The sequence below is a fragment of the Symphalangus syndactylus genome, chromosome 14 (genome assembly GCF_028878055.3).
Source record: "Symphalangus syndactylus isolate Jambi chromosome 14, NHGRI_mSymSyn1-v2.1_pri, whole genome shotgun sequence".
Lineage (NCBI taxonomy): Eukaryota > Metazoa > Chordata > Mammalia > Primates > Hylobatidae > Symphalangus > Symphalangus syndactylus.
In genome coordinates this window covers 30,321,575-30,344,168 of record NC_072436.2, presented here as the reverse complement: position 1 = coordinate 30,344,168, position 22,594 = coordinate 30,321,575, and the positions used below count along the sequence as shown (strand labels likewise).

Here is a 22,594-nt window from a genome sequence, read left to right as displayed (position 1 = left end):
TACACATATACACATAAGACATATGTGTATATACACATATATACATAATACATATATTATGTATATATACACATAATACATATATTATGTATATATACACATAATACATATATTATGTATATATACACATAAATACATATATTATGTATATATGCACATATATACATATATACATATATTTATGTATATATACACATATGTATATGTGTATATATACACATATATACATATATACGTATATTATGTATATATACACATATACAGAATATACATATATACATAATATATACATATAATATATATACATAAATATATACTAAATATATATACTATACATACATATATACTATAAATACATATATACTATATACTAAATATATATGCTAAATATACTGTATTTACATGTATATACAATATATACATTGTATACAATATACATGTATATAATATATACATATATGTATATATGTATGTATATATGATATATGTGTATATATATACACATATATGTATATATATACACATATATGTATAAATATATATTTATACACATATAAATTATAGGTATAATATATTATACATATATAAAATATATATAAAATAATTTATATTTATACATATATGTAGATATGTATATATACTAAATATATGTATATATGTATATATACTATATATGTATATATGTATGTATATACTAAATATATGTATATATGTATGTATATACTAAATATATATGTATGTATGTATATACTAAATATATATGTATGTATGTATATACTAAATATATATGTATGTATGTATATACTAAATATATATGTATGTATGTATATACTAAATATATATGTATGTATGTATATACTAAATATATATGTATATATGTATGTATATAGTAAATATATATGGATATATGCGTATATATACTAAATATATGTATATATGCGTATATATACTAAATATATGTATATATGTGTATATATACTAAATATATGTATATATCTATATATACTAAATATATATGTATATATCTATATATACTAAATATATATGTATATATGTGTATATATACTAAATATATATGTATATATGTGTATATATACTAAATATATGTATATATGTGTATATATACTAAATATATGTATATATGTGTATATATACTAAATATATGTATATATGTGTATATATACTAAATATATGTATATATGTATATATACTAAATATATAGGTATATGTGTATATACTAAATATATAGGTATATATGTATATATATACTAAATATATAGGTATATATGTATATATATACTAAATATATAGGTATATATGTATATATATACTAAATATATATGTATATATGTATATATACTAAATATATATATTTAGTATAGATATGTATATCTATACTAAATATATATGTGTATATGTATATATACTAAATATATATATTTAGTATATATATGTGTATATGTATATATACTAAATATATATATTTAGTATATATATGTGTATATGTATATATATGTATATACTAAATATATATACATAAATATATATACTAAATATATATATATTTAGAGACAGGATCTTACTTTGTTGCTCAGACTGAAGTACAGTGATGTTATCATAGCTCATTGCAGCCTCATACATCCCCCTCAACGAATCCTCCTTCCTCAGTCTCTGGAGTAGCTGAGGCCATGGGTGCATACCATCATGCCTGGCTGATGTTTTTACTTTTTGTAGAGATGGAGTCTCCCCATGTTGCCTAGAATTGTCTCAAACTTCTGGGCTCAAGCAATCCTCCCATATTCTCCTCCCACAGTGCTGAGATTATAGGTGTGAGCCACCACACTTGGCCGAATATTAACATATTAAAAATGAATTCTAATAGCTCTCCAATGCCTTTGTGGAGTGGAGGAAATTTGAATATAGGTTGTATGTTAGGTGATGTTATTTTATTATTGTGGTTGTGGAGAAGAATGTCTTGTTTGCAAGAGATGAGTGCTGAAGTGTTGAGAGAAGTGTCAGAATATTGGCAATTTATTTCCAGAGAGTATGTGGAGTTAGGCAAACTGCAAAGTTAGAAGGAACGGTCTCCACAATACTGCCCTCACTTTAGACGTAAAATTCGAATTAGAAGATTTCCCCAAATCACCTCCATGAAGAAGAGTTATTAGATGCAACAAACAAAAGAATTAGTATTTTGAGAATTGAAAAATGGAACAATCTCAAATAAATATAAAATAGGTATACTTGAGATATGCTAGTAACAATCAGATGTTTTTATTCTAGACTAGAATAAGAAGGATAGGAGAAAATATTAAAAGAAATTACCCAAATGTGATTCAATGCTGTTTTTATAGTTGTTAGGGCTCCTAACCCTGCACTTTGGAAAACAATGAACTAATTTAATTCTTCACCCTATGTAAAACTCCTCTCTACAATTTCCAGATAAGCCATCATCTTTTCTATACCTTTAGTTGCAAAGAACATGAACTGATGAAGCAGAATATTCCATCTTCAGACAATTCAATTGGTTAGAAACTTTTTAAATGTTTGATTAAAATCTACTTCCTTGTAACTTTCAATTCTTGGACCATATTCTGGAATACAGTGAATAAGTGACATTCTTCCCTGCATATGACAACCCATTAATTACACAAAAATAGACACCTATTTTTTTTTTCCAAAAATCCTCCAAGTTCACTATTCTCAGCTCCTAAAATTTTGTCTCATCAATTGTTTTTCAGATCTTTTTACTGACTTAATGCTTCTCTCAGGAATTCACTCCAATTTGACAGCATTCTGCCTAGTGAATTAACTGTTGCAGTATCTTTTTTGGATTCCCCACTCTGTTTTCAAGCTTAATCATAATCTCCTTAGTGTTATGTCATTCTCACTTTGCCACTTTCCCTCTGATATCATTTTCATCACTGCTTTTGTTTCTTCAATTGCCATATGAGGTTTATTAGCATTTGCTTCAGGACTATTGTGAAAAAAAATGCAATTGTTTGTAAAAAGCTGAACATAAAGCCTGCTATTTAGTAAGTGCCCAATAATGGTAACTATTATGATAAATAATGAATACAATGGATCAATTTGAGTTTTCTATGAGATTAGTTTACAGTATGTGAAACTTTTAAAATCCTATTGAGAATGTGGAATAGGTTTATTACCAAGTTGGCCATCTGCAGAAAATTCCTTACCAAAAGGGAATATGTTGGGTGAAGCCCAGAAAATTAAAGAATAGGAAAATCAGCAGGGCCTCAAGATGGATGGTTAAACTAGCAGGAGGTGGATTATGCTTACTACCTGAATGATGAAGCAATCTGTATACCAAGCCTCCATGACACAAAATTTACCTATAGAAACATCTGCACATGTACCCCAGAAATTAAAAGTTAAAAATAAAAAAGAAAACTGTGCCAAGCATGGTGGCTCATGCCTGTAATCCTAGCACTTTAGGAGGCTGGGGCGGGCGGGTCACTTGAGGCCGGAAGTTCGAGACCCAGCTGACCAACATGGAAAAACCCCGTCTCTACTAAAAATACAAAATTAGCTGGGTATGGTGGTGCATGCCTGTAATCCCAGCTACTCAGGAGGATGAGGCAGGAGAATCACTTGAATCCAGGAGGCAGAGGTTGTGGTGAGCCGAGATCACACCATTGCACTCCAGCCTGGGCAATAAGAGTGAAACTCCGTCTCGAAAAAAAAAAAAGAAGAAAAAAAAGAAAAAGAAAATTGGCCTAGTTTGATATGAGTGCACTTCATGAACCTGATTGGTCTTAAAGTAATATTTTGATTCTTCTTATCATTTCTATTAGGTATTTTGTTTCAGAATGTATTATTTGTCTGGGCCATGGGCCTTAAGTCTTTTAGGGAACCTGGGGTCTCAGTTACAGCCTCTTCACTGAGCTTGCATTTCAAGTATCACATCCTTTTTATTTCAACACAATGCTCCCGGATGGGGGGCACAGAAGCACAATGGGTTAGAGTGTTTCACTTTCTAAATGTATTACTCTACTGCCCCAATTAACAAACTAATCTTCCTTCTTTCTTTTACCCTAAACATTAAAAAGCACTTTTATGTTCCTTGTAGATTCCGGATATTAGCCCTTTGTCATATGGATAGATTGCAAAATTTTTCTCACACTCTCTAGGTTGCCTGTTCACTTAGATGATAGTTTCTTTTGCTGTGCAGAACTCTTTAGTTTAATTAGATCCCATTTGTCAATTTTTGCTTTTGTTGCAATTGCTTTTGGCAATTTTGTCATGAAATCTTTGCCTGTGCCTATGTCCTGAATGATATTGCCTAGATTTTCTTCTAGGGTGTTTTATACCTTTGGTTTTACACTTAAGTCTTTAATCCATCTTGAGTTAATTTTTTTTGTTGTTGTTTTTTGAGATGGAGTTTTCCTCTGTCACCCAAGCTGGAGTGCAGTGGCATGATCCATCTTGAGTTAATTTTTGTATAAGATGTAAGAAAGAGGCCCAGTTCAATTTTCTGCACATAGCTAGCCAGTTCTCCCAGTACCATTTATTAAACAGGAAATCTTTTCCCTACTGCTTGTTTTTGTCAGGTTTGTTGAAGATCAGATGGTTGTAGATGTGTGGTCTTATTTCTGAGATCTCTGTTCTGTTCCATTGGTCTATGCGTCTGTTTTTGTACCAGTACCGTGCTGTTTTGTCTACTTTAGCCTTGTAGTATAGTGTGAAGTCTGGTAGCATGATGCCTCCAGGTTTGTTCTTTTTGTTTAGAATTGTCTTGGCTATGTGAGCTCTGGGTCATATTGGGGAATGGGTTTGGAGGAAGGAGAGCACTAAAGTAATAGCTAATGCACACTGGGCTTAATACCTGGGCGATGGGTTGATAGGTGCATCAAACCATCATGGCACATGTTTACCTATGTAACAAATTTGCACATCCTGTACATGTACCCCGGAACTTAAAATAAAAATAAAAATTTATTTTTAAAAAGCACTTTTATTCTTGTATTTTGCCTTAGGCCTTATCTTGATGCTACCCACATTATTTGACCATTAGCAGTGTACATAGTGAAAAATATATTGCAAAGGATGCCTCTCATCTGTAATGTGGGGATGGAAATACCTACCCTGCCTAAGTCACAGTGGTTTTGTAAAGACCCAATATCATAACGGCTGTGAAAGAACAACATAATCTTAAAACACTGCATTAATGGTAAGTCAAATTATTATGTCGTAGACATTCTTTCTTATGCTTATCTATTTCAATCCCTTCATATATATTTTCTCCTCAAAATTCTACATTAGCAATAACTGGAAAAATGAATACAGGCATTCTCATTTCATTACACCTTAATTTATTGCACTATTGTATTTCACTTTTTTTTAATACAAATTGAATGCTTATGGCAATCCTGAATCAAGCAAGTCTATTGGTGCCATTTTTTCCCAAGAGCATATGCTCATTTCTTATCTCTCTGTCACATTTTGGTAATTCATATATTTCAAACGTTTTCATTATTTTTATATCTGTTATGGTGATCTGTGATAAATAGTCTTTCATGTTACCAATGTAATTATTTTGGTTGAGGTTACAGTGAATCACAGCCGTGAATCACAGCCATGTAAGATGGTGAACTTAATTGATAAATGTTGTGTGTTCCGACTGCTCTATGGACGAGCTGTTCCCCCATCTCTCTCTCTCCCCTTTGGCCTCCCTATTCTCTAAGACACAACAATATAGAAATTAGGCCAATTAATAGCCCTACAGTGACCTATAAGTTTTCAGATGGAAGGAAGAGTCACAGGTTTCTCACTTTAAATCAAAAGCTAAAAATGATTAAGCATAGTCAGGAATGCAAGGTGAAAGCCAAGATAGGCTGAAAGCTAGGGCTATTGCACCAAACAGCTAGCCACATTGTGAATGCAAAGGAAAAGTTCACAAAGGAAATTAAATGCTGAGCTACTCCAGTGAATGAACAAATGGTAAAAAAGTGAAACAGTCTTATTGTTGATATGGAGACAGTTTTAGTGGTCTGGATAGAAGATCAAACCAGCCACAACATTCCTGTAAGCCAAAGCCTAATCCAGAAAAAGGACCTAACTCTCTTCAATCTTATAATGGCTGAGAGAGGAAAGGAAGCTGCAGAAGGAAAGTTTCAAGCTAGCAGAGGTTGGTACACAATGTTTAAGGAGTAAAGTCATCTTCATAACAAAAAAGTACAAGGTAAAGCAGCAAGTACTGATGTGGAAGTGTCTGTAATTTATCCAGAAGATCAAGCTAAGATCTTTGAAGAAAATATTGAAACTAAGCAAGAGGTTTTCAATGTAGACAATGAAACAGTTTTATATTAGAAGAAGCTGCCATCTAGGACTTCCACAGGTAGAGAGAAGTCAATGTTCAGCTTTAAAACTTTCAAGGACAAGCTGACTCATTTGTTAAGGGCTAATGCAGCTAGTGAATTTGAGTTGAAGGCAATGCTCACTCACCATTTCAAAAATCCCAGGACCCTTAAGAATTGTGCTCAGTCTATTCTGCCTGTGCTTTATAAATGAATGAACAAAGCCTGAATGACAGTGTATCTGTTTGCAACATGGTTTACTAAATATTTTAAGACCACCGTTGAGGGCTTCTACTCAGAATAAAGATTCCTTTCAAAATATTACTGTATATAGATAATGCACCTGGTTGCCCAAGAGATGTACACGATGATTAATGTTGGCTTCATGGCTTCTAACACAACATCCATTCTGCAGTCCATGGATCAAGAGGTAATTTTGACTTTCAGGTCTGACTATTTAAAAAATACATTTCATAAGGCTATAGCTTCCATAGACAGTGATTTCTCTGATGGATCTAGGCAAACTAAATTGAGAGCCTACTGGAAAATATTCACCATTTTAGATGCCATTAAGACTATTTTTCAGTCATGCTCCAACGTCAAAACACCAACATTCATAGGAATTTGAAAGAAGTTGATTCCAACCCTCAAGGATGACCTTGAGGAGTTCAATATTTCAGTGGAGGAAGAAGCTGAAGTTTTGCTGGAAATAGCAAGGGAACTATAGTTAAAAATGGAGCCTGAAGATGTGATTGAATTATTGCAATCTCATAAGAAAACCTGAACTGATGAGGAGTTTCTTCTTATGGATAAGCAAAGAAAGTGGTTTACTGCAATTGAACTACTCTTAATGAAGATGCTGTGAACATTGTTGAAATGACAACAGAAGATTTAGAATATTACATAAACTTAGTTGATAAAATAGTGTCAGGGTTTGGGAGAGCTGACTCCAATTTTGCAAGTTCTATAGTGAGTGAAAGGCTATCAGACAGCATTGAATGCTACAGAGAAATCTTTTGTAAAAGAAAGAGTCAAATATATGTGGCAATCTTCATTATAGTCATACATTAAGAAATTGCCTGATCAGTCAGCAGCCATTGACATTGAAGCAAGACCCTCCACCAGCAAAATGATTATGACTTAAAGGTGCAGTGGCTCATGTGTGTAATCCCAGCACCTTGGGAGGCTAAGGCAGGAGGATTGCTTGAGACAAGGATTTGAGACCAGCCTGGGCAATATAGTGAGACCTGTCTCTTAAAAACATTAAAAAGAATAGTCAAGCATAGTGGCACGTGCCTGTAGTCCTTAGGTACACAGGAGGCTGAGTGGGGAAGATTGCTTGAGCCTAGGAGTTTGAGAGTACAGTGAGCTATGATTGCACCATTATACCCCAGACTGGACAACAGGGTAAAACCCCATTTCTCATAAGCAGGCAGGCCACACCTGGTAGTGATTCCACTCCAGTATTTCTGTTTCTGCCTGAACCCATCTGGTGGCTGTATCCTCCTGTTTCCCTGGGAAATATGTGGATGGCAGATTAGTCAATTCCACCTATCTCTGCTCCTCAGAGCCAGGCAGGCCACACCTGCTGGAGCTACCAGCCAAGAAGTCCTGCTTATGCCTAAACTCAGCCAGTGGGGTAGCCTCCTGTTGCCCCAGAAAACACCCAGAGAGCAGAGAAGGTGACTCCACCCATCCGTGTCACTGATAGCCAGGTGGGCCACACCTGCTAGAGCTTCCAGCCCAGCTGTCCTGCTTCTGTCTGAACTCAGCAGGCAGGTGCAATCCCATGTTTCCTCGTGAAGCATCTGGACAGCACGTTAGATGAGCCCACCCCTGTAGCTCCTAGCTGAATGGAACTTGCTGACTTGCATAATGTCTAAGCAGTGGCAAGGCCTTACTCTCGGATCACTGATGGAAGTGAAATGCTTGGGTTCATGGGCCTATGGAGGAGTGGTGTGTGCCTGCTTCTGCAGGGCATGCCTGTCAAGGATATGGCCAGTCTGTCAACCGTGGCCTCTGCCTGAGGGAGCACTGTAGATTAGAGCACCTAACAAAAGAAATGTGGGCATGGAGTCGGTGATCAGAAGGGGCAACTCCAAGGCCTAGGAGCAGACCAGGTGAGGGGGCCATCTCTCTCACCACCCACCACAGAGCACTACTACCAAATGCATTAAAACGCAAAAAAGCCATGCAGCAGAATAAGAGCCTATCTGCCAGCTAACATTGTTATGCACCACCTACTGGATTGCAGCCCAAAATACAAGACTAAAATATTTTGCCAGTATACAGTGCCTGTGAAAACTAAGGCAAAGGTCCAGCCACAAATAAACACTTTGTACAGAGCACTGACCCTCTGAAAACACCCAGAAACAAAGCCAACTGAGTATACTCAATCCACATCATAGTTAGAAGAATGTCAGCCCTTCCACGTGAGAAAGAATCAATGCAAGAATTCTGGAAACTCCATAAGCCAGTGTGCCCCCTTACCGGCAAACAGACACTCTGGCCCCTCAGGAATGGTAATTAGCTAGATTGAGATGACTGAAGTGATGAACATAGAATTTAGAATCTGGATGGTAAGGAAGCTCAATGGGATCAAGGAGAAAGTTGAAACCCGATCCAAGGAATTCAGTAAAACAATCCGGGAGCTGAAAGATGAAATAGCCATTTGAAGAAAGAACCAACCTGAACTTCTGGAGCTGAAAAATTTACTTCAAGAATTCCACAACACAATTGGAAGTATCAACAGCAGAATAGATCAAGCTGAAGAAAGAATCTCGGAGCTTAAAGACTGGCTCTTCAAATAAGCTCTCTCATACACATATAAAGAAAAAAGAATTTTACAAAATGAACAAAACCTTCAATAAATATAGGATTATGTAAAAAAATTAAATCTACAACTCATGGGCATTCCTGAAAAGGAGTAAGTAATTTGGAAACCATATTGAAGATATTGTTCATAAAAATTTCCCTAAAGTTGCTAGAGAGAACATACAAATTCAAAAAATATAGAGAACCCCTGAAAGATACTACAAAAAATGACCACCCCCAAGGCACACAGTCATCAAATTCATCAAAGTCAAGGCAAAAGAAAAAATCTTAAAGGCAGCTAGAGAGAAAGGTCAGGTCACCTACAAAGAGTGCCCCATCAGGCTAGCAGCAGATCTCTCGGCAGAAACCCTACAAACCAGAAGATAGTGGGAGCCTCTTTACAGCATTTTTAAAGAAAAGAATTTCAACCAAGACTATCATACTTCACCGAACTAAGCTTCATAAGAGAAAGAGAAATAAAAATCCTTCTCAGAGAAGCAAGCACTAAGGGATATGTTATTAACAGACAACTCTTACAAGAGGTCCTGAAAGGAGCATTAACATGGGAACAAAAGACCAAAACCTACCTCAAAAATACTCTCAAGCACAAAGCCCACCAACAATAAAAAGAAACTACACCATCAAGTCTACAAAACCAAGTTAGCTAACAACATGATGACAGGATCAAAATCTTGTATATCAATACTAACCCTGAATGTAATCTAAGCACCCCACTTAAAAGACACAGAGTGGCAAACTAGATAAAAAAGACAAGGTCCAACAGTCTACTCTTTTCAAGAGATGCATCTCACATGTAATGACACCCATAGGCTCAAAGTAAAGGAACAGAGAATAATCTACCAAGCAAAGAGAAAACAAAAAGGAGCATTATTCTTTTTTTTTTTTTTTTTTTTTGAGACGGAGTCTTACTCTGTCGCCCAGGCTGGAGTGCAGTGTCGCAATCTCGGCTCACTGCAAGCTCCGCCTCCCGGATTCACGCCATTCTCCTGCCTCAGCCTCTCCAAGTAGCTGGGACTACAGGCACCCGCCACTACGCCTGGCTAATTTTTTTTTTTTTTTGGAATTTTTAGTAGAGACGGGGTTTCACTGTGGTCTCGATCTCCTGACCTCGTGATCCGCCGGCCTTGGCCTCCCAAAATGCTGGGATTACAAGCATGAGCCACCACGCCCCTCCAGGAGCATTATTCTTTTACCATATAAAATAGATTTTAAACCAACAATAATCAGAAAGAAGAAAGAATGGCTGTACATAATGATAAAGGGTTCATTTCAATAAGAAAGTTTAACTATCTTAAACATATATGTTTATACTCAACATAGGAGCAAACAGAGTCATAAAACAAGATCTTCTTGACTTATAAAAAACTTAGCCACACAATAATAGTGGGGGACTTTGACACCACACTAACAGCATTAGACACATTATTGAGGCAGGAAACTAAAACAAATTCTGGACTTAAACTCAACACTTGACCAATTGGACCTAACAGACATCTAGAGAGTACTTCACCCAACAAATACGGAATACATATTTTTGTCATCCGTATGCAGAATATATTCTAAGATCTACCATATGCTCAGACATAAAGCAAGTCTCAATAAATTTTAAAAAGTTGAATGCATACCAAGTGTGCTCTTGGAACACAGTGCAATAAAAATAGAAATCAATAATAAGAAAATCTCTCAAAACTACACAAAACATGAAAATTAAACAACTTGCTTCTGAATAACTTTGGGGTAATCAATGAAATTAAGATAAATTTAAAAATCATTTGAAATTAATGAATATAGAGACACACCTTACCAAAACATTTGGGATGCAGCTAAAACAATGTTAAAAGGAAAGTTTATGTGCTAAACACCTTTATCAAGAGGTTAGAAAGCTCTCAAATTAACTACTTAAAAGCATAACTGGAGAAACTAAAGAAAAAAATACAACATTCCAGCTTCAAAGCTAGTAGAAGAAAAGAAATAACCAATATCAGAGAACAACTAAAAGAAACTGAGACCCAAAAGTCCACACAAATGATCAGTAAAACTAAAAATTTAAAAGAATAAACAAGCTTGATGGACTGTTAGCTGAATTAACAGCTGTTAGCTGAATTAACAATTAAGAAAATGAAAAAAAGATCCAAATAAGTGCAATCAGAAATGACAAAGACAACATTACAACCAATTCCATGCAAATACAAAATATCCTCAGGGATTATTTATGAACACCTCCATGCATAAAAATTTAAAAATCTAGAGAAAATGCGTAAATTCTTAGAAACACACAACTTCCCAAGATTGAATCAGAAAACAAGTGAAAACCTGAACAGACCCATAACAAGTTCAGAAGTTGAGTCAGTAATAAAAATCTTACCAACCAAAAGGAGCCCTAAACTAGATGGATTTACAGTAAAATTCTACCAGATGTACAAAGAAGAACTGATACCAATCACAGTGAAACTATTCCAAAAAGTTGATAGGAGGGGTTTCTCCCTAATTCATTCTGTAAAGCCAGCATCATCCTGATAGCAAAACACGGCAGAGACACAATGAAAAAAGAAAATTCAAGCCAATATCCCTGATGAACATAGGTACTCAACAAACTGAATCCAGAAGCACATGAAAAGGTTAATTCACAGTGGTCAAGTAGGCTTTGCTTTGGGAATACAAGGTTGGTTCAACACATGCAAATCAATAAATGTGATTCACCACATAAACAGAATCAAAGACAAACACCATATGATTACCTCAATAGATGGGAAAAAAAGTCTTAGATAAAATCAATCATTCTTCATGATAAAAATCCTAAATCAATTAGGCATTGAAGAAACATACCTCGAAATAATAAGGGCCATCTATGACAAGTGCACAGCCAGCATCATACTGAATCAGCAAAAACTGAACCATTCCCCTTGAGAACTGGAACAAGGCAATGATGTCTACTCTCACTACTCCTATTCAACACAGTACTGGAAGGCCTACCCAGGGCAATCAGGGAAGAAAAAGAAATAAAAGGCATCCAACCAGGGGAATAACAAGTTAATCTATCTCTCTTTGCTGACAATATGATTCTATACCTAGAAAACTCCAAAGATACCACCCAAAGGCTCCTGGAACTAATAAACAAATTTGGTAAAGTTTTAGGATACAAGATAAGCTATAGAAAGCAGTAGAATTTCTATACACCAATAACATTCTAGATGAGAATCAAATCAAAGACACAATCTCATTTATAATAACCACAAATGAAATGAAATACCTAGGAGTCTATCTTACTAAGGAGGTAAAAGGCATCTTCAAGGAGAACTACAATACATTGCTGAAAGAAACCAGAGATGACATAAATAAATGGAAAAATATTCCATGCTCATGGATTGGAAGGATTAACAGAGTTATTAATGGCCATACTGCCCAAAGCAATTTATATGTTAAATGATATTCCTACCAAAATACCAACAACTCACAGAACCAGAGAAATCTCTTCTAAAATTCATTTGGAACAAACAAACAAACAAAAAGCCTGTGTATTAGTCTGTTTTCACACTGCTGATAAACACATACCCAAGGCTGGGCAATTGGCAAAAGAAATAGTTTTAATTGGACTTACAGTTCTATGTGTCTGGGGAAGGCCTCACAATCACGGCAGAGAGCAAGAGGCACTTCTTTCATGGCAGCAGCAAGACAGAATGAGGAGGAAGCAAAAGTAGAAAACCCAGATAAACCCATCAGATCTCATGAGACTTATTTGCTATCACAAGAATAGCACAGGAAGGACCCACCTCCATGATTCAGTTACCTCCCACTTGGTCTCTCCCACAACATGTAAGAATTCTGGGAGATACAATTCAAGTTGAGATTTGGGTGGGGGCACAGCCAAATCATATTATTCTTCCCTGGCCCCTCCCAAATCTCATGTCCTCACATTTCAAAACCCATCATGCCTTCCCAACAGTCCCCCAAAGTCTTAACTCATCTCAGTATTAACTCAAAAGTCCACAGTCCAGTGTCTCATCTGAGACAATACAAGTCCCTTCTGCCTATGAGCCTGTAAAATTAAAAGCAAGTTAGTTACTTCCTAGATACCATGGGAGTACAGGCATTCGGTAAATACAGCCATTCCAAATGGGAGAAATTAGCCAAAACAAAGGGGCTATAGGCCCCATGCAAATCTGAAATCCAACAGGGCAGTCAAATATTAAAGTTCCAAAATGATATTTGACTCCATGTCTTGCATCCAGGTCATCCTGATGCAAGAGGTGGGTTCTCATAGTCTTGGGCAGCTCTGCCCCTGTGGCTTTGCAGGGTACAGCCTCCCTCCTGGCTGCTTTCATGGGCTGGCATTGAGTGCCTGTGGCTTTTCCAGGCACATGGTGCAAGCTGTTGGCAGATGTACCATTCTAGGGTCTGGAGGACAGTGGCCCTCTTCTCACAGCTCCACTAGATGGTGCCCCAGTATGGACTCTGTGTGGGGGCTTCAATCTCACATTTCCCTTCCGCACTGCCATAGCAGTTCTCCACGACGGCCCCACCTCTGCAGCAAACTTTTGCCTGGTTATCCAGGTGTTTCCATACATCTTCTGAAATCTAGGTGGAGGTTCCCAAACCTCAATTCTTGACTTCTGTGTACCCACAGGCTCAATGCCACGTGTAAGCTGCCAAGGTTTGGGGCTTCCATCCTCTGAAGCCACGGCCCGAGCTGTACCTTGGCCCTTTTTAGTCGTGGCTGGAGTGGCTGGGACGCAGGACACTAAGTCCCTAAGCTGCACACAACACTGGGACCCTGGGCTTAGCCACCGAAACAATTTCTTCCTCCTATGCCTCTGGGCCTGTGATGAGAAGGGCTGGCATGGTGAAAACCTCTGACATGCCCTGGAGACATTTTCCCCATTGTATTGGGAATTAACATTCGGCTCCTCCTTACTTACCCAAATTTCTGCAGCCAGCTTAAATTGCTCCTCAGAAAAAGGGATTTTCATTTTTATCACATTGTCGGGCTGCAAATTTTCCAAACTTTTATGCTCTGCTTCCCTTATAAAACTGAATGGCTTTAACAGCACCCAAATCACATGTTGAGTGCTTTGCTGTTTAGAAATTTCTTCTGCCAAATACCCTAAATTATCCCTCTGAAGTTCAAAGTTCCACAAATCTCTAGGGCAGGGGCAAAATGCCGCCAGTCTCTTTGCTAAAACATAACAAGAGTCACCTTTGCTCCAGTTCTCAAAAAGTTCCTCATTTCTATCTGAGATCACCTCAGCCTGGACTTTATTGTCCATATTGCTATCAGCATTTTGGGCAAGGCCATTCAACAGGTCTCTAGGAAATTCCAAACTTTCCCACATTTTCCTTTCTTCTACTGAGCCCTCCAAACTGTTCCAGCCTCTACCTGTTACCCAGTTTCAAAGTCGCTTCCACATTTTAGGGTATCTTTTCAGCAACACCCCACTCTACTGAAACCAATTTACTGCATTAGTTTGTTTTCACACCGTTGATAAAGACACACCCAAGACTGGGCAATTTACAAAAGAAAAAGGTTTAATTGGACTTACAGTTCCAGGTGGTTGGGGAAGGTGTCATCATCATGGTGGAGGGCACTTCTTACATGGTGGCAGCAAGAGAGAATGAAGAGGAAACAAAAGCAGAAATCCCTGATAAACCCATCTAATGTCCTGAGACTTATTCACCGTCACGAGACTAGCACATGAAAGACCTGCCCTCATGATTCAATTACCTCCCACTGGGTCCCTCCCACAACAATGTGGGAATTCTGGGAGATACAATTCAAGCTGAGATCTGCGTGGGGTCACAGCCAAACCATATAAGCCTAAGTAGCTAAAGCCTTTCCAAGAAAAAAGAAAAAAGCTAGAGGCATCACATTGCCCAACTTGAAATTATACTATAAGTTTACAGTACTCAAAGAGCGTGGTACAGATACAAAAACAGACACATAGACCAATGGAACAGAATAGAGAGCCCAGAAATAAACACACAACTACAAACATTTGACCTTTGACAAAATTAACAAAAATAAGCAATGGGAAAAGGACTCTTTATTCCATAAATGGTACTAAGATAACTGGCTAGCCATATGCAGAAGAATAAAACTGGGCCTTTACCTCCTACCATGTATGAAAATTAACTCAAGATGAATGAAAAATTTAAATGTAAGACCGCTTAAACTATAACAAAATCCTAGAAGGAAACCTAGAAGATGCCCTTCTTTACATTTGTTTTCTCAAAGAATTTATGGCTAAGTCCTCAAAAGCAACTGTAACAAAAATGAAAATTGGTAAGTGGAACCTAATTCAACTAAAGAGCTTCTGCCCAGCAAAAGAAAGCATCAACAGAGTAAACAGTCTGCAGAATGGGAGAAAATATTTGCGAACTATGCATCTGACAAAAGTCTAATATCCAGCATCTACAAGGAACTTAAATCACGAAGCAAAAACAAATAATCCAATTTAAAAATGAGCAAAAGGACATGAACTGACATTTCTCTAAAGAAGATACACAAGTGGCCAACAAACATATGAAAAAATGCTCAGCATCACTCGTCAACAGACAAATGCAAATAAAAACCACAATGAGATAGCATCTTACACCAGTCAGAATGGCAAGTATTAAAAAGTCAAAAACAACACATGTTGGCAAGGCTGTGGAGAGAGTGGAGTGCGTTTACACTGTTGGTGGGGATGCAAACGAGTTGAGCCATTGTGGAAAGCAGTTTTGAGATTTCTCAAAGAACTTAAAAGAGAACTACCATTCCACCCATCAATTCCACTACTAGGATATACCAAAGGCAAATAATTCATCCTGTCATAAAGTCCCATGCACCCATATGTTCACTGCAGCACTACTCACAATAGCAAGGACATGGAATCAATCAAAGTGCCCATCGACAGTGGACTGGAAAAATAAAATGTGGTACTTGGTACTTATAAGCCATGTAATACAATACAGCAATAAAAAAGAACAAAATCATGCCCTTTGCAGCATCATAGATGGCGTTGGAGGCCATTAGCCTAAACAATCTAACTCAAAAACAGAAAACAAAATACACAATGTTCTCACATATAAGTGGAAGTTAAACATTGAATGTACGTGATTGTAACGACAGGAACAATAGATACTACGGATCACTAGAAAGGGGAGGGCCATGGGTTGAAGAACCACTTGGTGGGTACTATGCTTACGGCCTGGGTGGTAAGATCTTTGGGACCCCAAACCTCAGTATCGTGTAGTTTACCCACGTAACAAATCTGCGTGTGTACCCTTTAATCTATAATAAAAGTTGAAATTTTAAAAAAAGATTACGATTCACTGAAGACTCAGATGATCATTAGCATTTTTAGCAATAGAGTGTTTTAATTACAATATGTATTATTTTAGACATAATGCTATTTCACACTTAATAAACTATGATATAGTGTAAACATTAACTTTTATATGCACTGGGAAACCAAAAATTGTGTGACTCACTTTACTTTGATGTGTGTTTTATTGTGGTTGTCTGGAATCAAACTTGCAGTATCTCTGAGGTATGCTTGTAACATTGTTTATTTTATTTTAATGTTTATCCAGAGGGCTTTCATGCATATTATCTCATTTAATTCTCACTAACATTGTAAATACTAGTTAGAATAGAAATGAATATCGCCATTGCATAGATAATGGCACACATGTTCCAAAAATTAGAAGGCTTGCCAATTCTCCACAGACATCAAATGATGGAATAAATGTAAATTTACTACTTCTGCCTTCTAGTCCTACCCCCGGGGTTCATTGCATACGTTGACCCACGATGTTTGTATGCCCAAATTAAAACTCATTTGTCCTGTCTGGACAAACCTGGAGGAGTTACCTTTCTTTTTTTCCAATCCCTGTCAAGAGCATGCACTTAAATTCAAGGGAAAATCCAGCTGATAAATAAATTTACTCTGAGGTATGAAGGGCTCAAGAGACTGCTGAATGTGATAACCCTCCCAGGTATATTTTCATTTTTAACATAGAACTTTTCAGCAACTCCTGGCAGTGTGCTAAAAGCTGGAGGCTTGATTTTTTTTTGGAGGAAATTTGTCCCAGAGTCCCTCAGAGCTCTCCATCTGAACAGCTGAATGGTTTTGCAACTACTAAAACAAAGTTCATGGCAGCGCCTTGGGATACAAATTCATGTTGCACAAGAGCCTGCTGCTAAGATGAAGTTACCTGTATCTCAGAAACATCCCCATGAGCTCTGCCACCATAATCATATGACCCCAGAATCCCCTGGTGCAATATTTCACATTTTCACATTCAGTCTTCTTTCAGGTATGGATTTTGAACATATTTCAGCCTGGTAATAGGGCAATTTGGATTCGTTCATTTACTTCATGGTAAAAGATTCCAAAGAATAAATGGACTATTGTTTTTAAAAAGGGAAATAATAAGAAATATATTGATTGAGCCACATTTAATGATATTTTAAAAATCAGCAAATTCTGGCACCTGAACACAACGTCTGCCATGCTCACTGTATCTGCTCGAATATCTGATACTTTTCATACCTGTGATCTGGAAACAACAGAGTGAGGGATCAGTGAAACTGGCAAACGTGGCCACAGAGGGTAACAAAAAATAACTGACATTAACTGAGCACTAATTATGAGCCAGGGACTGTGCTAAGCACTTTACGTACATGACCTTGTGCAATACTCTCAAAATCTCTATGGGGTGGGCTCTATTGCTATTCCAGTTTTATAGATGAGAAAGTAAAGATTTAGAGAGTCTAATTAATTAACTTTCTCAAGAGGCAGATCATATAAATTCAGTTGTGTCTGACAGACAGTGAAGTTTATTTTTCATGAGTATATCATATAATCTTTCAAGGAAAAATAGCTTGCAAGTTGATGGAGATAAAGTTTCGTTTCAGGCTCGTTTTTGAAAGAATAAAGATGAAATTAGACTCTTCTTAGAATGCTGCCTCCACATGGGTAGAGAGCTATCCAGGGTGCTTCAAAGTCCAAAATAACAGAAAACATGAGTAAGACTTTGGCATTCAGTTGATTTCTCACACAGGCCAAGTCCTCTACTAGTAGACAGAGATGTTGGTTTAAATTTTGTGGTATAAGATTTAAAATGAGACATTAATTTTAAAGAGGTAGCAAAACAAAACAAAACAGCCACAAAACAAATGTCGGCATGGGATCTAATGGTGTTGTTATATTCCATATAAAAGGCTTATTCAATAAAAGCCTTAAGAAACGTTGCAAAAGTCTGCACATAGGTTTGTAGGAGCACTTTCATTGCTTTGTTTATACTTTCTGCTTGTTCTGCACTTAGTACCTCATTCTGGCTATTTTCCCAGTGGAAACCAATCTCATTCCTCACTTTATTCTATAACTCAAATATTACTCATTTGTCAAACTCCAGCTTAAAGATGTCCCTAGCAGTTGACTTTTGGTAATGATCAACTTCATTCAAATCTTTCAGTACCTTGAGTCAGGTTTAGTCACACGAGCCTCATATTTAATTGTCTCCTATTGTAAATGTTAAGAACATAAACTCCTAAAAGACAGAGGCCATTTTTCTTTTTCTCTCACCTTTCACACATCTTCTAGTAATTCTACAGATAAGAGTAAACACTCAAGCATATTTTTAGATGTTATATACTAATGGCTCTGAATATAAAAACAAGCAACAAGATTAATTCAAAGACAAGCTGACAATTAGGTTACTTAAAATCCCAGATACTGCTGTATACATAGATTAGGCTAAAATTAAAATGACTGACAATACTAAAGGTTAGCAAGGACACGGAGCAACTGAAACTAGAAAATATTGTCAGTGGAGTTGCAAAATAGTTAAAATGATGCCACTGTTTTATGAAAATTTCTGACATTTTTAAGCAAAACTAAAAACACATCTACTTTGTGACCTAGCAGTTCCACTACTAGATATTTACTCAAGAGAAATAAAAATATATATCCACAAAAAGACCTGCGGCTGAATGCTTATAGCAGTTTTATTCATAGTAGTCAAAAACCAGAAACAGCTTGGTTATTCACCACATATAACAGATAAACAAACTGGAGTATATTTGTAGATTGTCATATTATCCAACAATAAGAAAGAAAAAAAACTACTTAAATACACATCCACATGGATGTGTCTTGAAAACCTTATGCGATTAAAAATATATGAGTCCATATATATAAAGCTTAATATATGAGTCCATATGTATAAAGCCTGAGAACAGGAAAACTTAATCTATAGTGAAAAAATAATTATAATAATGATTGGCTCTGGGAGATGGTGGTGGAGAGCTATTGAAAAAGCACATGAGGAGACTCGTTGGGTTGACAGTAATATTCTGTATTTTGACAAGGATTTGACTTGCACAGGTGTATATGTTTGTGTGAACTCACTGAATGATATCCAAACCATGCATGCATGCATGTCATTGCATATAAGTTTTACATAAAATAATAAATGAACATTGAAATGTAGTTAATAAGATGCATAGTAAAATATTTGTATATATGTCTCCAACTTACATTGAAATTTATCAAAAACTAAGATGGGTTGATGGATAAGAGAGTGATGCATAGGTATATAGGTAGTTGATGAATCAAAGAGAGTAAACTTAGTTGTGGAACCTGGGTGATAGATATTTGAATGTTCATGGTGAAATTCCTTCAGTTTTCAATATGATTGAAATGTCAATGATAAAGTGTTGAAAATAACGTTAATACGCATATACAAACATCTCAGTGATTCATTGGTTTGGTAGAATTAACAGATTCATTTTGATCTTACTCATTAATGGGAAAAGAATCATTAAAATATTTGAGGCTGTTCTGACAATCAACAGACATAACCCTTTATGCACCAACAGATATACACACACAAATACATATACATATATTTACACTTATATATCTTAAAAGCTATTAGAAATTTGAAAAGAAATTGATAGAAGTGCAATTGTCATTGAAGACTTTGGCAAAACTTTCAGATCAGAAATATACAACGGAAGAACGCTTTTATCTCAACCTATTACTGATTTCAAAGTCTGTCCCACTCTTCTGTCTTCACTTCAAAATTATGTTCCTGTAATTCATGGGCCACCTAAATTAGAATCATTTGGAATATTAATTAAATCTGCAGATTGCAAGAAGCACTCTATTAATCTCTAAGGGGTTGAGTCTAGAAATCTGTTCTAACAATTCTCATGTCTTGGAGCTTCGACCATTTATTGTGGTGAATAAGGAGATAGATCTATTTTCCTATGCTTATGCATTAGGGATTTTGGTTGAGAAGCAGTGCCACCAACTGTCAGCTTAGGTCATTCACCAGTCAATAATGTTGCATTTATATTTTTCCAGGTGTGGGAAAATAGGAGAATGGAAATAGAAAGGAGAGAAACAATTGGTGGATATGGGGGCAATTAGCAGAAAGATTTCTATCCTTAGAGTGCTGTCTTACTGATGGGTGACTGATAGCACGTGCCTACTGAAAATAGACTGATGAGAGAAATTGAACTATGCTCCGTAACTACTTGGTCTAACTGGGAAAACATGGTCTCCACTCTGCTAAAGATCAATTCCGAGAAGGAAGAGTTCACAATGTACCCTAAGATAATTCATAAATTGAAGAGGGAAAAAGAACTGTCTTAGTCCCTCCAGGATGTTATAACAAAGTAACATAGACTGGGTGGCTTATAAACAATAACAATTTATTTCTCACAATTTTGCAGGCTGGGAGTTTGAGATCAGGGTGCTAACATTGTTGGATTTGGTGAGGACCCTTTTCTGGATTGCATGTAGACTGCCAACTGCTTGTTGTGACTTAATATAGTAGACAGTCAGAGAGCTCTCTGGGCCCTCTTGTATTATTTATTTATTTATTTTAGAGATGGGATCTCACTCTGTTGCCCAGGCTGGAGTGCAGTGGCACAAACATAGCTCACTGTAACCTAAAAATCCTGGCCTCAAGCATTCCTCTTGCCTCAGACTCCCGAGTAGCTTGGACTATAAATGTGCTCCACCACTTGTACCACGCCTGGCTAATTAAAAAAAAAAAAAACAACTTTTTTTACAGACAGGGTATCCCTATGTTTCCAAGGCTGGCCTCAAACATTGGACTCAGCAATTCTTTCACCTTGTCCTTCCAAAGTTCTGGGATTACAGATGAGAGCCACTGTGTTTGGTCTGGGGCCTCTTTCATAAGCGCACTAATGCCATTCATGAGAGCTCCACCCTTCTGATCTAATCACCTCCCAAAGGGCCCACCTCCTAATGCCATCACATTGGGAATTAAGATGTCAACCTATGAATTATAGGAGGGACATAAATATTCAAACCATAACAAGAACAGAGAGAGAGAGAGAGAGAGAGAATAAAGGAAGACAGGAAGAAAAGAAGGCAGGAGGAGGAAGGAGGGAGGTGAAAGTAACCCTTGAAAGTGATGTGAATGCTCCAAGTAGAAGTATGTGCAAGCATTATCTATGTAATATTGTCCTGGTTAACTTCTCAGGTCCCCCACCTGTGCTATCAACAGCAGATCCAGTATCTGTGGAAAGCTGGATGAGGTCAGCTTGCTCCTGCTCCTCACTGCCACGTGGCACCACTGCTGATATTGACACTGGCCCTGCACCACACAGCAGCAGCCCTGTGTGCCCTGCGTAGAGTGCCTGTCTGAACCAGATTCCTACACTGTAAAAAGGATGAACTCATTCCCTCAGTCAAGGGTCATAAACTGGCCACCTGTGTGCCAAATCTGACCCTCAGTAGTGGTTTATTTGACAACACACATTTCATGGCTAACATTACTGTCTGTGTTTTACACACAGCCTCATAGAAGCCTTTATATCACCTGCCTGGTGTCTCGAGGCATTTGCGTTATAATCCTGGTCCTGGTGCTGGGTCTAATCAGAGAAGCAGCATGCTTTGACTCCCAATTACGGGGCTCTCTGAACTCGGGATTTTCAGGTGATATACACAGCCAGTTCGGAGAACTTTCTCCTGGAATGGGGCACCATTTCCATCTCTTCCCAGAGATCCATGCCAGGGGCTGGGCAGCTTTTTCATTTAATCTCTTGACACAGAAAAGTCCTGATTAAATCCTTTCTTTGAGTAGTAGTACTACATAGCCATGCAGCCTATACCCTCTACACTTCTGAGAGCCGTTATCTTCCATGACCACAAGTGTCCTCAGGTACCCTCCTGGACTGGTGGTAGAGAGGTTCTCACATTCAATGACTCAAATCAAAGTGAATTTCCTGGCACCTTTTCTCACTAGAGAAGATTATCTGTGACTGGGTTGCCTATAAGCCATATAGATACAAACTTTTATCTCTAATACCAAGTCTTAGAGGGATATATTAATATATCTAATAAATTTATTCTTAGACTTATTGTTTCATGGGCTAGTGAATCTTTGCTACTGGAGACAATATAGACTTGTCGGGTTTTTTA

General features: G+C 36.9%; 1 protein-coding gene across 2 annotated transcripts in view; it reads right to left on the bottom strand.

Annotated features, from left to right (window-relative positions):
- The window catches only part of CTNNA2 (catenin alpha 2), a 1,423,217-nt gene that overhangs the window by 1,400,400 nt on the left and 223 nt on the right, over nt 1-22,594 (bottom strand). Inside the window, exon 1 of one of the 2 annotated variants that reach the window (XM_063616605.1) lies at nt 12,751-12,787. The exons of the other annotated variant lie outside the window; for it this stretch is intronic. The gene's annotated coding sequence lies outside the window, so the exon portion shown is untranslated. Of the gene's footprint in view, nt 1-12,750; nt 12,788-22,594 lie in introns of those variants that run through there. 2 annotated transcript variants of the gene reach the window in all.